The sequence below is a fragment of the Melospiza georgiana genome, chromosome 10, assembly GCF_028018845.1.
Source record: "Melospiza georgiana isolate bMelGeo1 chromosome 10, bMelGeo1.pri, whole genome shotgun sequence".
In the NCBI taxonomy this organism is placed as follows: Eukaryota; Metazoa; Chordata; class Aves; order Passeriformes; family Passerellidae; genus Melospiza; species Melospiza georgiana.
In genome coordinates, this window is record NC_080439.1 from 14,175,763 (window position 1) to 14,194,466 (window position 18,704).

The 18,704-nt window shown below is 39.9% G+C and overlaps 1 protein-coding gene across 1 annotated transcript in view; it reads left to right on the forward strand.

The window, feature by feature from the left end:
• The window catches only part of SLC9A9 (solute carrier family 9 member A9), a 171,983-nt gene that overhangs the window by 48,386 nt on the left and 104,893 nt on the right, over positions 1-18,704 (forward strand). The window lies entirely within an intron of this gene.

Sequence of the window (18,704 nt, forward strand, 5' to 3'; positions counted from 1 at the left end):
TGAAACCCCATGAAGTTTCAACTGATAATAATTGCTGCAAAAAGACCCAAACTTGTTTCACAGTACAAAAAAGAACTAGCATTCCTATTTAGTTTATCACTCTCCAATTATCAGTCCAGTAACCTTCACCCACACTGAACTCCTCCCAGAGTTTCCAGAGCAAGAGCAATGTTTTCAGGTGCTGCTGAGTGTCTGAGCACAGCAGCCTAGGGTTAGATACAGCCCAGGGTTAGATACAGCATGGCTGTCACATCCTGGGACCGGGGCTGGAATGTGTCACCTGGAGAGCTCTGGTACACCAGATAATAAAATGCACAAAAGGAAAAGTAAGCAAACACCAGACAACTCGGTGAGAGAGCCACAGAACAGCACTGAAGCAGCTATTAGAATTGGGAAGAGGTGTGTAGGTGGCAATGTCTGAGATTTTTATCTCTCTCCCTTGGCGTGGTTTAATAACAGCCAAGACATTTTCAGCTCATTGAGGCTCCTCCTCTGTTAGTGCAAGGTTCCAACAGAGGAACAGCGGGGCTCCAAGCAGCTCAAGGAACCCAGAGTGTTTGAAATCTCTCTAGTTTTCTGTCACCCTGATGCCAAAGCACACAGATCTCCCAAAGGAGCAACTCAACTGCAGAGCAAATCTAAAAGGAAAAGTCCCATCAGATTCCAGTTCCATCAGTATTCCAGTACATGATTCATGAATTTCTAAGCTCTGCTCTTCCCAGTACTCAAGGCTAGGTTATGCACCTCAGCCTATCTACTCCTCATGTTTTCTTTGCTGTTACATGGCGGATTACAAATCTTTAGTATAGAATCTCTTGTCACTGGAAAATTTTTTTGTGGTTGTTGTGATTTTTTAATATATTCACTGTGACCAATTCTTTGATTTCTAAAGTAATTTGCAGAGACTGAAGAGAATACATGGCATCATCAGTTTCACATTTCATTACTCTCTGGCTTAAATAATCAGATTCTGCACAAATACAATACTTCTGCTACCCAATATAATCTTCCTGTAGCATTTAAGTAAAGATATACTGTTAATATTGCTAGCTTCAGGTCATTAAAACCCTACTAAACCAACCAGAGTTTAAATGAAGAAAATTGTTTTTCTGCCACTGCAAAAGAACAGCTATTTTTTCTCCTGTAACCCATACCATTCTTGTGTGCAAACACAACATGTTCATAATTACAGCAATAGATGTCTATTTAAAAAGGTGTGAGAATAATGTTTACAAATCTGGAAAAGCAAGAGTAAGTAATTTAGTACACTCTATAATGATAACCAGAAAAATAGAATATGAAAATACACATTGTTTTTCATTATCTAACAGACTAAGTAAGATAATATCTGCAGGAGTGACTCGCTGCAGGAGAGGCAGGAAGAGAAAAGAGAGGAGGCCCTTATGGCAGGAGGTGGCAATTTGGCAAGGTGAAGGCAGCGTGGCTGTCTGCCAACAAGGCTTTAGATTGATCTCTCTCCTTTCTTTCAGCTTCTCCCTCCAGTCTCTATTTTTCTTGTCCTGTTTATCATTTAGTTTAAGAAGGACAGCAGCAGGAGCAGCCACCCCTGCATTTTTCTAGGGATTTAGCAAGTCACAGGAGCTGTGCTGCTGCAAGAGTGTGTGCACACAGTGAAAATCCCAACCAGGGACACCAGTTCTCCTGAGGCCATCCTGCCCCACCAAACACCTGGGTGTTTGTGCTAACTGCAGATTTCATTTATAGTGTGCTATTTTAAGATAATCCGTGCAGGAGGGATCACTGTGACTCGAATTGACAGCAGTGGCTGCAGGAAGGCTGACAAACTGTTCTGCATCTGGGAGAGCTCACACACACAAGGGCCTCTCTAAACAAGGGCATGGGAGATGCAACAAGGATTTCCTCATATCAAATCACTTCCAGAGTTTCTAACAACTTTTTGTTATTAGGATAAAATTCTCCTTTTAATAAAAACTTGTGAGAATTCTCACAGAAAATAAACATCAAGAATTCCAAGTATTTAAGAAAACTGATAGCAGACCCTTACAAGACAGTACTTATTAGATTATTAAACATGTCTGCTTTTACCCAGAAAAACCCATATAACTAATTATGCCACAAATATTTCCTACATACTTTGTTTTCCAGAATACTGACTGAGGAAAATCCTGATAAAAGTAGTTTTGTGGTTCCTCTGAAATATTTCCTGGATAAACATATACCAACTCAGGTCATTGTACATGTTCACTCAAAAAGTACTTTCGTTCTAGTCTAGACAAAGCTTATACAAGTTAATGTCATGCCCAAACCCTTCTTTCTTGGGAGAAGCTTGTATAAGGCTTTCTGAAATAACATGGCAAAGGTAACTGATTTATTGAAAGTTGATTGAAAAACAGTATCAATTTCCAGGGGAAATAACTCAGAGGCTGGAGTTCAGCTCAGTTTGGGCTGAGCACCCTCTAAGGCTGTCTTTTCTCAGTCAGTGATTCCTATAATTTTCTTAGGCAGACAAGAGAATCCCTTCTGACACACTGTGGGTTCTGACACACTGGTAGGCACAGACATTGTATTGCTAATTTTAGTGCAGTTAAGACATTTTCTGTGATATAATGGACCACAAATAGAAAATTAATAAGAATCTTTAAACCTTTCCGGTTCTAAGTACTTGTTTACCTGTATTGTTGTTATTATTTCAATGGGTTTAATTCTGTTATTATGTCACTGAACTTGAATGTAGCATACACAAGAGAGCAGTGTAATCAGAGACTGAGAAACGGACATTGGACAAACATCAAATGCAGTCACAAGAATTCAGTCTGTATTTCATGTGGTCATTGGCCCAACTGATCTAACTGTCTGTTATCTGCAAGTGTTACTTCCCTACTTTACACAATTTGTAATTGTTGTTCCTTGAGTACTATATGTTAAAATCAGCTGTTCTGCAAAGGAAAAGAAGAGATATTGCAACCATGCTGCTGAATAATTAAGTTGAGAGCTGGGAGTTGCAAGAATAATATTGTCTTTGAATTGCTTGCTTTGAATTGCTACATATTGCTTGATGTATATCTCAGTAGATGTGAAGCTCCCTTTATGATTATATTTTTCTTTTTTTCTTTTGTCGTGGACTGTCTCTAATTTGGATCCTTTGCCCTTTTACTTTTGAAGCATTATTCTGTATAGTTTTTGCCACACTTTGATTCCTGAGCACATTGAATAACAAATTTTACAGAGGAAAGACATCTGAATGTTCTCACATCATATTTTCCCACAAACTGCAGTTATATTCAGAAAGTGTCCTTTGAAAGCAATGTTGTGGGTTTCGATATGTACTGTGTCAAAATCTTTTGTTTCATGTGTATCAATTAAGAAACAAGGACTTTTCTCTTAGCTAACCCTTTGTTTCAGCTTCCTCCCCACCTGTAGGTAAGTTTGTTGAATGTAAGAACACAGGGAATTCTGTCAGCCTGAATCCCCTTCCTCACGCTGAGATTTGTTAGGCACTATTAGCAAATGACAAATAGTATTGAGTCATCACGTAAGAGAAGAAAAAGGATGCTGGTTTCTCTATGGCCCTTATATTTTTAGCCATTTTTAAACCCTGTATGTATTCAAGCAATTCCTTAGTGTCTCTTACAATACTATCTCAGCAACTGGAGTGAAAATGAAACTAAATTTAAGTTCTGTTTATTCTCAACATGTACCTGAGTGCTAAGATGTTATTCACACATTCTAGACATATCAGTACAGAGAAACAGTGTAAAAAAAAACACTTCTATCCACAAGTGGGCCCTTATGTACACATAGTTAATAGCTTTAGTGTACCTACACATAGAACTCTTCAGCCTAGGAATTCTTTTTCAAAAGGATAAAAGCCTCACTCCTTGCCAACTAATGAACAATGTGTGCATAGAACCTTTACAGGAAGGAAAGAGGGAAATAAAAGTACCTGTGCCATCAGACAGGTGAGGGTAAAAAGTATCAACATGCAAAATTTTCCTGTTTAAAGAAAATAGATTTCTAAGGTGAGAAGAGATAGTGAAATGAAGATGTAAGAAAATGAGCTGGTGAAAGCAACAAATGGACATTGTGAAGGCATGGCTAGGAAAAAGAAGCAAGAAAGGGAGATAAGGCTCATTGTGTAACTACAGATCATGACAGTGATACATAAACCTGTAGCTAGAACACTTTAGAGAAAAGAAAAGCTTGTTTACTCATAAAGATGCAGAGTAAAATCTGATTATCTTTCTCTGATGCAATTTTTCAGTTTTATATTGTTTTGTTATGAATATCTATATTGAAATCCTTAAGTAGTACATCAAAATCTACTCCTGAACTTAGGAAACTGGCAACAGAGTAGGAATTAGGACAGCTAATTCTAAAGAGTGGTATGTTGCAATCAGGCAGTGAACCTGAATTCAGAAAAGGAATGAGATTCTGCCAGAAATACAGAGGGTGCTCCCAGACCCTCTCTTTGTAGCTGTCTGGTTGGGCAGCCCTGGGGGTTCTGAGGCCTTTATGAGCTCAGTTTGAGCAGGGGCAGGTTTAGATGAGGGGCTGCCTTTGCAAAGCCTGACTCAGAAATCCCAGCTCAAAGTGAGACCAGCACTGGAACCCAACAGACAGGGAGAGTGCTCCATGGTCCTGACCTGCATGGCTTGGAATCCTTGACAAATATTTAGGGATTTCAGTGTCTGGGAGACACAATTCTGGACCAATGACTAACTGGATACAGGCCTTGCCTCATTCCAGATAAATGCTATTTGTGATTTTATTCCCACCAATGTTCCTGAGGAGAGATGTCTGTAACATTGTGGAGGAGAATAAAATAGAATCCCCTGAAAACCTGAAAGCAAACAAAATGCTGGATGGAAGCTCAGCCCAATCATTTCATTTACTGGTTCCCTTAGACAAGATGGATTTGGCTGCTATTCCAAATATTGTTGGAAAGTTTTATATAACAAGCAGCCATTCATACAGTCAAATAACAGAGTAATTTATATATTAATAGAGCAAGGAGTTAATTATGCATCACGTTACTGAGTGATTTTGAAAGGTAGATGAGGAGTCCTTTCCACTATTATTTCTCTAATAATGAAATTTTGGTTGTCCATCTGCTCTTTTTACCTTTGAGGAAGGGTTTAGTCCCAGCTTATTTTGTTGATGATAATTAGAGTTTCACGTCACTGACCATCTGGAACAGGAGATGTGAGCACTGGGAAGCTAACCAAACTTGCTATTAGCAGGAACTTTAAAAGAGCTTCTTTCCCAGAATAGAGGAAATCCCGCATAAAATGTTTGTATCTCTGCTTAACAAAACTTCCTTTCTTTTTTCCTCCATGAGCTTTACTGTACAGACCAGTGTTATACTTAAACCAGAGAAAAAAAATGCTGTTGAATTTCTGTAATGCTTCTTAAAGCCAAAATTTCAGTATGAAAATGGACACTCAGAAGAGAATATTTTAAGGAAGTAGTTCTTACTCCTCAATTTTTTTCACATTTCAGTATTTCATATCACTTTTTCCTATATTAGTGCCATATTAAAATTTTACTTAGGATCTAGTTGATATATGCTAAAGGCCATACCCTCTGTGCTGCTGGGTGTGTGTGAGCTGAAGCTGTGCTTTGCCCTGCTGAGGGCCCAGCAGAGTGTTGGTGCAGCTGAGCAGGGCTGGCCCAGCAGCAGCTCTGTCTCTCCAGCATCCCAGGGCTAGGAGGTGGGCAGACACTTGGGAGAGGACACAGGGAGGACACAAAGGGATATTCTGTACCATATGATGTGCTCAGCAATTAAAGCTAAAAGAAAGGAGGAAGGGGCAGATAAATGTTTCTGCATTCATATTCCAGAGCAACTGCTCCACACACGTGGCATCACTCACCAATGGGAAGCAGAGAATAGAACTTTTGCTTTCCTTTGCTTTCACACACAGCTTTTGCTTTGTTAATGTGCCTTTATCTTCACTCCTGAGCTTTTTTCCATCTTATTTTCTTCCTCCCACCCTATCCTCCAGAGGAGGGAGGGATGGAGTGGCCGGGTGGGCACCTGTCACCCAGGCAGGGCCAGCCCACCCCAGTTCTCTAATTGGCACTGCTTGGTCTGTGCAGTTTGTTTGAACAGGCAGCCCTCAGTTGCAGACTGCTAAGCGAGAGTAGATTGCAGTGAGCAACGTTATGGAGATTGCCCTGAGGGGTGTATGAAGATGGAGCTTAGCTCAAATCAGCTGGGAATGTCTGTACTTGTCAGACCAAATCAAACCAGAGGAGCTGCAGGTATCTCCATCCACTTGTACACAAACAGACAGATAAGTTTTAAGTACAGAATTAAGAGTGCTGCTTGCAGTCCTTGCAAATCACACCTAAGTGGTACTTATTTAGCTACACTTTCCCTGCAAATGACCAAACTGGCATCAAAGCTTCATTTCAAAGATTTCTGTTGGGAGCTCTTCAGAACTGGAGTACATCATGGTACCAGTCAGCCTGGGTTTTGAGCTCTTCAGATGGTTTTTCTTGTCCAAATAACCTTTTTCTAGGGAATAAGACAGATTTTTCCTGAGAGTAAGATAATTACGTACAAAGTCTCATTCTATTTACAGAGACAACTCATAGAGTCTAATTCTACTTACAGAGACAACCTCTTTTATTTTAAAAGTATAGTATTGATATTATTTCCCTTGAAGTGTTCCAAAAGAAAGCTGATTTCATCCTCTCTGGATGAAATACTGTATGTAAGAGTCTGTCTGGCTCTTGCAATAAATTAACATACATATCTTGTCTCCTGGCAGATAGAGGAGGAGTGTGTGTCAGAAAGGTGTGGGAGTCCTTTCTGCCATTTCATTTGCAAGGTAGCCACCAATTCCTATTCATGCCCAAATCCTTCCCAGAAATACAGTCCTGGAGAGCACAGCTATCTCAGAGAGACAGAGAGTTTGTCACAACAGGATACTCCATAAAAATGCTGTTATTCCTTGGATATCAGGTTATGATTACATGAACAAAGAACCCATTCCTACTGTGGGAGAATGGACTATTTCCAGTGGCTACCCAGGAACACTAGGAAAGACTGATGTCTCTTGTGATCCCTCTGTGAACCACTCCAGAACCTCTGTGCTACAGTTCAATTTGAATTTCATCATTCTGACCTGCTCTAAGCATATTTTTTTTTACCAACAATATCTGGTAAACTGCTTCCTCCTGCAAGCCTTGATCTTTTAAGGCTCAAATCCTTGAACTACTGAGGCTGTTAGAACTGACACAAGTCTTCATGAAATTCTTTTGCATGTGCATATTTATATATATATGCATGAGGAACTGTCCATAAAGCACATAAAAATAATGCAAATGTTATCAGACACTCACTAGTTACATAATGCCCAAAAATTTTCATATCTTACAAAGGAGAGGTACCTTTTGTAAAAATTTTAATTAAATGTTATTTTAAGTTCATTTTTTCATACACAGAAACCCCCCTCTCTCCATACCCAAGACATCATTTCAGTGTGCATGTTTCACCTTTTGGAGTAGGAACTTTAATGGTTTCAGGATATACTTCTGTCACTTGAGCAAAGAGAATAATTGATAACAGCAGCATCAGCTGCCTCCTTCAGTGCCAGGCACAGCAGGAGTGAGTGCAAACCTCCAGTTACTGCACTTCACAGCTGCTTCAATGATGAGACTCAGCAAATTTCTGTTCTTGGGATTTATTCCAATGGTAACAAAACTGCACTCTCTCCTTGTTTCCACTTGCTTTTCTGTTGGTCTCAGTCTTTCTCTCCCTTGTCTTTCCAGAAGACAATGGCCAGCATCTCCATCTCACTCTGCCCTTTGCCCTGAGCTGCATGACCTGCTCTACCACTTCCCTGGCACTCTCCAGTCCCTAGGTCTCCCACTTGAGATAAAAAGAAATTATTTCTAGAGATAATCTAGGACTGTAAACCCCAACCTCCTTCATACCCTAAAGTCAAGAGAGACCCTGCCATCATTCCTGGTGCAAGCACCTCTTCACTATCCTTATTATGTTGTGACAAACAGAGGAGGTAATGAGGACAGGAGGGGTGATGTGACAGTCACGGCACTGGGGACAGCAGCTGGCTGAGTCTGGGGATCAGCAGCTGCAGAGGGAAAAGTCACGTATTTAAGTTTTAGATGGTACATGCCTAAAAAATGAGATCTTGGTAGATTTTTAGTTGATGAAGTTTATCAGATCTCCACTGAGATTTGTCAACTAAACATTTTGGAAACCTTTAAAAATTTGCATAATTTTGTCACATTTTCACAAGGGTGAAAGCTATGTAGGAAACAGATGGATAATTTCCTCTTTCCTCCCCTTGGAAATGAAATTCAAGTCTGCATTTCAAAGTGGTTCAGTGAGAAAGCTGTGTAATTATGTGGTTGTAAGGTTTCTGTCCAAGATAAGCATAGAGGTAGTCTCTCTATAATGGCTCTGCAGAATGCCAATTTAAAGAGGGAAAAAAAAAGAGAGAGAAAAAACTCTTCATGGCAATTTCAAATACAACGTGGCAATGTAGTCTCAATGGTGACATTTTGGCAAAGTCACAAGCTGTGACAGAGACAGAAAAGACTCAGGGCAGCAGTTGTGCAAGTGGCCCTGAGAGAGCTCTGTGTGACAGAGCTGGTGCAGTTCTGCCGTGTTCAGGGCAATGGGACTTGGGAACATTCCCTGTGAAGGCCATGATACCAAGGAAAGACAGCCACTCTTTTTGTCAGTTTGCTCTTAATGCATTTGGAACGTTGATGTTCCCTAACTAATTGCTAATTATAATGATCTACATATTCTGAAAGTAATGTGCATGTGTGTATTTGGATGTGTTATTTGGATTTCTAATGAAATTTCAGCATGTTTCTGGGGAGACATAGTGATGCTAGAATTTGGATTTTGAAAAGGAAGGTTTAAATATTATTAAAACTTTGAACAAAGTAGTATCCCAACAATACATTGAATAAACTGATATTCACATTTTTCCCTTAGTAATTTCTCCATTGCAAAATCTCACAAAAGTAATATAGTTTTAGACTTTAAAGCATTTTAATTTTGTATCCCCATTCACTGAAAGTTTACTTTATTTTCACTTAAAAGAAATCAACCTGTTTTTCTTTCCACATTGTTCAGCTGATCTGTAGCAAGCACAGCCAGAAGCAATAATGAGAGAAATGGAGTGCCTAGCAGGCTGCTGTTCCTGCCTCAGACACACTGGGAAAAGGTTACAGCTAGATGAAAATATTTCTGAAGAAATATAACAGCCTCCCGAACCATTTAACAGTGTACATCTTCTTTATTACAGTGTTTTTATTCCAAGAGAGTAAGGTGAAAGGTATTTCTAAACTCTCATTATAGGATGTTCACAGTTTTACATTTTATTTCTAGCATTAGAAGGACTTAGTCCATAGCTTGGAGAGTGTTTTCCCTGAGCATTGTTAGAGTGAAGTGAATGCAAAAGTTTCTGAGGCAAGACTCCTACATTCTAGTAATTATGAGGGTAATGAAGCTAGGCAGAATAATTTTCCTCTTATTAATAGCTGTGTTTAAGCCTCATAGAACTTCCTGTCTGGGGAAAGTATTTATTTTTAAACTAAGTGGTGGAAATGAATGTGTTATACTACATGTTTATCCGTAAATCAATGGAGTCTTTACAAAGCCAGAAAGAAAAATTATCTGTTTGGCTGCCTGTCATTTCTGTGAGGTTTTTCACAGCGCATTGGAAAGGCCAATAGCATATACCTTCATTTTAACAAAAGATGTTCCTTAATTCTTTCAGTCTCAGCACTGAGGAATAATTCACAATCGGCTGGCAGCTGTGCCTCCCAAAGCCTTAGCATGTGTACTTACAAATAATTCATTCTTATCAAAGCAAAACCTCTCATCCAGTATGTTTGGCATTAGGTCACTTTGATCAAGTGATTTATATTGAGGAAATTGGGATGGTAGGATTTTATTATCCAGATTATTTTCAAGATTCCCATTAACTTTTAGATTTCCTTCAAGTAGAATATTTTTAAGTAGCAAGGCTTAAAGGTGACTTATCATTCGAAATTCCTGTAAAAAGGATAAAGAAATACAGACTTCCAGTTATTTTGAGTAAAATATCCCCAAGGATGGAAGTCAGAGAAACAGAATGAGTGTATATTTTTGTGTGTTTTCTTTTTTTTCTCTTCTTCCTGTAATCCTTACAGATAAAAAGAAGGTTTTGCTGTTTTAATTGCCTTAGAATTTGGGACTGAATTTCTATCCACATCAGCTTCCCTGCTTAAGTGGTGATTCCCTCTCTTTGTTTAATTTTACCACGAGTGAAGTTCAGCAATGCTGCAGATTGCCAAGAGCTATTGGCAGGTGCCGTAATCAGCGCTGACTTCACGCTTGAGCAAACCAATTTCCACAAGGTTCAGCAGCCCTGTCTCTGCTCTCAGCAGCCCCAAGCTGCTGAAATGAACCCCCCAGGCTGTGGAGAGCCAGCCACAGCTTCAAAGGGCTCCGGGCAGAGCAGCCTTTGCAGTTCCAAGGCAAGGAGAACAGGTCCAGGATGGATGTGAAGCCGCCTTTCAGCCCGTGTGCTGCCCTGCCCGGGTCCCGCTTGCTGTCACACTCACAGGCTGCCCTCAAAACCTCTCTGCTCCTGTGGGAGCTACTGCTCTTCAGCCAGCACTCACCAGAGGTAAACTTCACTTTCAAATAAGCCTGGACCTATTCTTCTATCACCTTCTCAGAAATTCTATCTTTAAATATTTTTTTCCCAGAAGAGATTTACATGGACTATTTACCTGCCCAGCCCAGTGGGTTTCTCCAGTGGATGACTATTAGTGCATGTACTGGGACTTGTTGGATTGTGTTTCTTTGTAAAGCACTGTCCAGTAATTTGTTTTCATGTTCTCACATTAAAGGTCTAAGAGGTTAAAGAACTTCAGGCTATAGAGTGATAAGGTAGTAAACAATAGGCAATATTGCAATCCTACGAGTTCTAGCATGGCTAGGATTTTTCTTTTTATAAGCTGTAAAACATAAAATGTTAGCATATTAGCAGAAAGGTAGAGGAGAGCTTGAGGCTCACCTTTCTCCTACAGGAATATTACTGCCATTCTCTATGCAAGGCTGACCAGCTTTTCTAGCAAGTGCCTTTCCCTAAGGTGAAATTTCATTCTGTTTATTTGCTATATTTGGATCAGAAACTGAGACTTACAATTCAGAATATCCCTAAATCCCCATCCTCAGCTCCAGTATATCAAGAAAACAAAACATGTAACATGTTTTGTTTCTGACGTTATTACTGCCAACACTAGATCATACAATTCACATCTGGATTTATTTTAGACTTTCTCATAACAACAGCTGCATTTCTTGTCTTCGGTTGGATACATTTTTAAAAATTAAAATTGCCATGGCAACAGCTGCAACCATTTATTATAAAGCAATAGAAGTGGAACTAATATTTGTGAGAGAAGCTGTGTTATCATGCAGGATAGCATTTCATTCAGACAATGCCTGAGTCATTTTTCCCTAGCTATTCCATTTTTTAAAAGAAAAATATAGAAAATATTTTCAATAACAAAATGTAGGTGGGATTGAACAGCTCAGGAGATTAAAAAGATTTTCTTCTTTAGATTACTGGCTCATCTCAAATCCAGATTAGCAAGAGGCAGAAATTATCAGCTGTTTGGTGGGCACATGGAAGAATCGATAGGGCTATGGAGCTCTGAAAATCCCATTCCCACAGCAGCTCTGCTCTCAACTGCAGCACAGGGTGTGTCTTCACAGGGGGAAAAACCATGTGAGCCCTCCTTGAGGAGTGCTAATGGGGAATGCAAAGGAAAACTGCACAGGCAGTTGCCAGTGCTCACACAGAGCAGCTCCAAGTGAGCTGTCCTGCCCTTCACACCCCCTGCACTGTGTCACCTGAGAGAAGGGAACTTTTCCTGAGTGAAATGGGGCTAAAGAAAAAGGGATGGTTGGCACAACATCAAGGTTAGGCTGTTCCAGGTCAGGACTGGGGTGGGGTCATCCAATGCATGGTCTGGGCACATTAGAAATCATGTGGGCCATTTTGTTTGCATCTATTGACAATATTTCTTGGAGCAGTAATTTGGTTTTTTTAAATCTCTCTAAGAATCTGGGTAGGAGATAGACAAATTGTACTCCAGATATTAAAAAGCTACATGAACTGCAGATTTTTCTCATTTCATCCCCTTCTGACTATGAAAGGATCTGTTTTGCATGCACTGGCTATACAAGGATGATATACCACATACCAAAGACCACATTTCTTCCTATTTATTACACGTTAGAGTGTCTTAGGCAGAGTGAGGGAAAACACTGAAATAGAAAAAACTTTAGACATACTTTCCTTCTCCTTCCACCCTAATTTTTGTGGGATTCTGTGTACCTTATCTTTATCAATTACATTCAGCATCAGGCTGCCCAGTGTCCTGCACTGTTCAGAAGTTCCTAAAGATGCTGAAGTTCAGTGAAGGCAGTAGAGCAAGGGCTCCTTTCTAAATCTCTGACAGAAAACATTCTGCAAGTGAAAAAGCCCAAGGCTGCTGATAGGCCAGAAACTTGGCACAGCCCCATAGTATGGCAGTGGCTTATCCAGCTGCTCTAGGGACTGCCTGCATCCTCTAGCAGCACACTCCGCTGTGTCTAGGATGCAATAATTTCAACACAAACAGTAGCATAAAAATCTCTTACAAGACAAAGAGTACCCATGCTTACTAAGCTCTAGGTTTGTTGCAAACGTAGACTATTATATGGTCTGACTTCACTAGATTACTTTTGGGTCACAGAGAGTTTATTTTAGGGTGATAACAGGAAAAAATAGAAGAAAAAACAAAATTACACCTCGTGCCTGAGTAAAATCTATGAAAGCATATAATTGACACATTATATTTTTATAATGAGATCTGGTAGAATATATGGCTGGTAGAATATAAAACTGACATCTGGTAGAAATCACAAAGATAGTTTTCTTTCCGCTGCTCTCTCACTTAACCTTTCAATTCTTTATAGCACATTCCCAGCAGCATGCTCCCAATTCTCTCCCTCCTTTTTACCATTCCTAGGTAGGCTTTACCCCCCTGTTACACTTCAGGCAGTGACCTGGGGCAGCTGAGGCTTGGCAGGGCAGTGGTGACAATGGGGTCCTTTGCTGTCCCACTGACAAGAGGAGAGGAGCAGGGAGAGGACAGCCTGCTTTTCTCAAGGTGAGCAGGACTGGGCACTTTGAGCCTCCTCTCCCTGTCTCTGGGAGTACTGAGCTGAGCACAAACAGGAATCTGAAATGTTCTCTGTGAAAAGACAGGGGGTACAATAGCCTTGAACACATCAGATTTTCATAAGCAGAGGTCACAGAAGAAAAAAGTCCTTTAAATATTAAACAAGAACCTGCTGTATATGTTCTTCCATTGATCAGCTAAGTAATGTGATACTGCCCCTCACTCCTTTGTCCCCATTCATTCAAGGGGATTTCAGGGATTACAGAGTATTTGTGGTACTGTTTAACCAGCTCAATCTCGGGGACAAGTTGGTTTAAAGCCTGGAGGAGGGTGAGATGGGTAGGACTGCGCATTTGTGAAGGATAAGAAGCAGCTGTTACCACAAAGGAAATGCTGCTTTCATCCCTGGGTATCTCACAGTGCTCACAGGTCTAGTGGGTTCTCCTGCAGTGTTAGGAGGATGAGTCAAAGCCCAAATGAAGGGAGAATATTGTCTGGCATAAACTATACATCATTTTCTGTTGTTTCAGTCTTAAACTGCTCCTGAACAAAATCACGGGCTCTTTGATTATAAGAAAATTACTATTTAATAAAGATTTAGTGGAAACTCTTTCCATTCAATCTCTGCTAGTTGCCCATAAGAGAAAGGATTTTTCATGGCTAACCCAACTGCTTAAAACCTTCCTTAAAGTGTTTGGGTCATATCCTGCTTTTTTTGTAAGGCCAATGCGCATTTATACCAACTGCACAGAATCAGTGGAGTTACTCAGACACTCATCACTGTAAGGGTAATTTGAGGCAGTTTCTCCTCTGGAGCAGGATGACAGTCAATCACAGTGATTTCTGGTAATCTGCTGCAGCATCCCAACGCTCTGCTCCGTGCAGGCAGCCAGCAGCCCACAGCATTTTGTCAACAGGCAGGTGGAGTTCAATTGACACAGATAAATGTAACATTTGTTTGCAGGAACAAAGGCACTGTGAAAGACTAGTGTAGTTGGAAGGCTTTCTTACCTCATCCTTGAGTCATCTCAAAAATTTTAGTAGAAAAAGGGGGGGTTAATTAAGATTACCCAATTCTTCCAGTAATCACCTTCCCTAGTTCCATAGTATCACATTCTGCCACTTTTGTACAAGCAAACCTGACGTGTGGATTGAATTAGGCCTCCAGGAACACATTAAACTCTTGTTATGCTCACAGAATACTTGCAATTGCACATTAAGTCAATTTTTGGATTTCAAGAGAGATATATAATTTTCACAGCAAATCCTTATTCCAGAGTCTCATTCACCCTGCACTAATGGGAAGAACTGTCACATAAGGGGAAGGTTGTGTAAATGTTTCTGATCAATATTTTTCAGCTCTTTAAGTAACTTTGGAGATGAATGGCTCACAAGTAAAACATTGAAAGATAACAAAGGTGAATAATGAGGAAGAATGTAAATTTAGTAGTGCAAGAGCTGGGAGAGGACAATAGCTCCCAACTCAGGTGTCAGGGGTAGGGAGGCAAAAAGATTGCTCAGGCTCATGAACCAACATTAGCAGGAGTCTTAACACACACAGCACATCTAACTCCCCTTATAGCACAATTAGCATCATGCAGCAGATTTGGTTCAAATAGCATAGAAGACTATTTCATTTTTCCTTCTAGATATTGACTGAAGAATTTTTAACTTGTTCATTATTTCTTGTTAACTCAGAGGGTTGATGGGTTGTAACTTTCACAGTCATGTTTTCTTTGCAGAAAAAATGCATAATTTTTAGAGCACTGTTTTACCTTGTTCTATTTTGCAAAAGCATAAGTGATTACAGAGAGATGCCAGGCAGGGGAGAAGTCAGGATCTTTGCATTAATACCATAAATACATTTATCTCTTCCTTGGTGTTGATTCTTTGTTTCTACTTTCTCAGCACTATGTGCACCTTCCCAGTTGCTGAAGCCACTGAAAGCTCCCTAACTGGGGGGACAGACTTCAAGCTGCTCTAGACAGACACAGGCCATGCAAGGCTTAAAAAGAATGAAAATTAAACAGTGAGTTGGATTACAGTTCTGATATCCAAATGAGAAGGCATCATATTTGTAGGCACAGAAATGTGTAAATTATGTGCCTTTGGATATGATCAGCTCATAAATAAGGACAGTCAGAGGGATAACACAGAATGCAACACATGCTGTCACAGACAGCCCACTATCAGCCATCTGTTTTCTGCTGATGTGCTTCATTCCTCTCAAAGATATGGGACAGGAAAGAGTTGTCACTATGACTGTGATATTTCCAAATAGATTTATGAAAATTAGGCATTTAGAAGCAATAGCAGTCATTTGAGAATGAAATATTCCTATGCCAAGCCTCAGAGATATGTGAACAAATTTTACTGTTAAAGCCTTAATTTTCTTTTGCATAGATTTTAAGCCCATGTTGCTGTTCATCAGGATTTCTTTCTGTCAAAGATAAAACCATGTTAGAACAAGGTAATGAGAAGCTGAGATACTTGTACAGATGACAGTGCACACCCTTGCTCAGGTGCACTGGGGCAGAGAAGCTCCACACCAGATCAGAGATGATGTTAGACTTGAAATTGCTCTGCCTGCAGGCCCATTAGGTCCTTAATCATTGTCACAACTCTCATCTCAATCTCCTTGCTGTGAGGCAAAGTGACTGCAGCCCTGTAGTGAGCAAGCTCTGAGCAGGCTCAGAAGGATGCAGGTGTCCAGCAGCAGGGACTGGCAGAGCTGTCCCTGGGCACCAGAGCTGTCCCAGCTCACCTGAAGCTGAGATCAGCCCCATCCAGGTGGGTGAGATAACAGGTCCTGTATGGCCCAGGTGTGGGATTTGAGGGCAAGAATGGGATCAGCAGGATAGATGGCTTCCAAGGCTCCCATGGGAGGTAGAGCAGAATTCCTAAGGTTCATGGGCTGGGAGACAGAGAAGAAGGAGGGAGGATGGCAGATTTTCTGCAGTCCCTGGTGTTTGGGGCTAGCTGACAAGTGAGATCTGCATTAGGGAAAGTCCACCTGGAACAACACAAACTATTTTTTGTTTTCTCTGACAAACTGCTGCTGTGTGTCAGCTCAGGCTTGGACACAGAAGAAAACAGAAAATAGTTACCAGTGTAAAAGCAATAAAAGCTCATATACAACAACAGTAAGTGTTATCTTGGTTTAAAGTAATCAAGATAAAATGTTCTCTGGTATTTTAGACATTCTGGAAAAGTCTACAAAGGAGCAAAGTAAGGTCAGAAAACAGAGGAAGAAAATAAGTCATGGCATAGAGAAAAAGAAACAGAGTGTAAGCCCAGATAGAAAATAGTTTCTAAAAACAACTGCCAGATCTTTTTCTAGAATTAAAAACAATAATAGTAGTTCTAATAATAGCAGTGATGAAACCAGGCTATAAGTGGAATAAAAACAATGACCTGCTGTATTGCCAAGGAGAATAAAATTTTGGGTATCCATAATGAAGGTTCAGACACTGGCCACTTGGGCAGTGATTCAACTACCAGCACCTTTCTTTTTTCATTCCTTTTATTTTTTTATCTGTCACATAAAGCTCTACATAAATAGAAAGCTTAGTATCTATATTTCAGCGAAGTCTCTGCTTCAGGAACCTTAAATGTCTAAAAATTTGCAAATATTGTCAGGAATAAATTCCATGGAGACAGATTCATTTATACAGAGGGATGTACAAAAGACTCCTCTGTGTTCTTTCAATGTACTGATCACTCTTTTAACACATCTGAAAAATGCATTTGTTTGTTGTTTGAAATTTTTATCTAGATCTTTGCGTATTTGTTTCAAAACTGTTAAAATTGGCTGCCTCTGCTAGTCCTTAAGCCTTCCTGCTCTGGTGTGTCTTTGCTTTGCCTTACCTGCCTGCAAACCCCTGTTTCATATGTGATTTATTGGCTTGGCACAGTAACATCCCAAACTTCCCCAGTTGTTTTTACCTTTATAGTTCATCTGCTTGTTCCTCATGTGGGAGGAGATCTTTGGTGAGGACGCCTAAGCAGACTCTGCCAGCTTGCCAAGAGAAGGTGTGGGTGTCTGGTGCTATGAATGGACCTTCACTTCTAGTTCAAACACATATTGGGGGTAAATTACAGCTCTGATGTTTTGGCTTCCTTCCAACACTTTTAGGAAAAGTATATAGCAAAAAAGTTGTGTGGGAACAGAAACTGTTTGATTCCATCCACTTCTCTGAAAGATCCAAATTTTCCAACATGCTGTACTGACCTGCCTTTTTCTGCGTAATTATAATTTCAGGAAAAATAACCTTCTTTCCCTCTAAAAACCAACCTTGAGCTCTAGAATACATTTTTCTGGCCTGCTTTATTTTTCTTAATTAGCAGCTGATGAAATCACCATGTAGTTCTATAATTATTTATCACCTGAGGGACATCCCACTGTATATTCAATGAAGGTATTTTAGGGAACATCTGACCTTCCTGTATTTTCAGGTATTTTTTTCTTTTCTCACATTGTGCAGTGTTACATGGCACGTGATGGAGGGCAAGGAGGAGGAAGGGCACTTGGCTAAAGAAAGCCCTGTGGCTTAGCAAGTGCAAAGAAATGTTCCTATCAAATTATTATTTTCATGTTGGTCAAAAAGACAGGAATAAACCAGTCTGTTTACTGGTTATTTCGAATAACTGACTCTACATAATTCTGTTGGAAATTTTCTGCTGTTTGCACACACTTTGCTTCTGATGCTTGAGTGTATCTTCCTCAGCATAATGCATTTTTCTAAAATTCATCTGATACAGGTGTTGCTTCACTTTGGCTTATATCAAAACAAAGAATCTTTGTGCTGTTCTGCTAGTTAAGGCTGATTAGCATCTCTTTATTTGATGCAGGTTTGGACAGAAACAAAAGTAAGATACAAGATTTAACCTCAACAACAGATTTTTCCTCAAAAAACTTGCATGAATTACTGGAAAAATTTTGCTGCAATGCTTTCTATTTTATTCTTTTTTCCGAGGAAAATACATTGTGCTGTACTTACAGGCTGGGAAAACTAACAGGAAGAAAAAGATCTCTTGAATAAATGAAGATGTAAAAAGTAATCAATTAAGATGCAACAGGAGATGTGACTGGATGCTTTCTATTGCAAAAGCCCATCTGTAATGCAGACTTTTATTATTAGATCTCTATAACGTGTGTAGAATGAAAGTGTTTGTCATGCTGAGCTTTCATCCTAAAGTGATCTCAGCATATGAGGGGAGGGAAGTGGAAAGCTTAGCGTGGTACAACTGACACAAACTGTTAATCTTTCTATCTGCTTCAAGAAAAACTACCACCCCAGCTTGCAATATATTGCATAAATAAATATTGCCTGTATTTCCTTTTTTGAAAGCTGTGAAAGCACTTGAGCCTGTCCAATGTTGTTGGCTCAAGGAAACACAGAAAAACTGAAAATAAAAAGAGATCTGTTAAATAGCTGTCTAATCTAGAAAGTGCTGGCTAATCCTAATGAACCCAGCCAGGAGGTGAAGTATTATCCCCACCAGAAGGA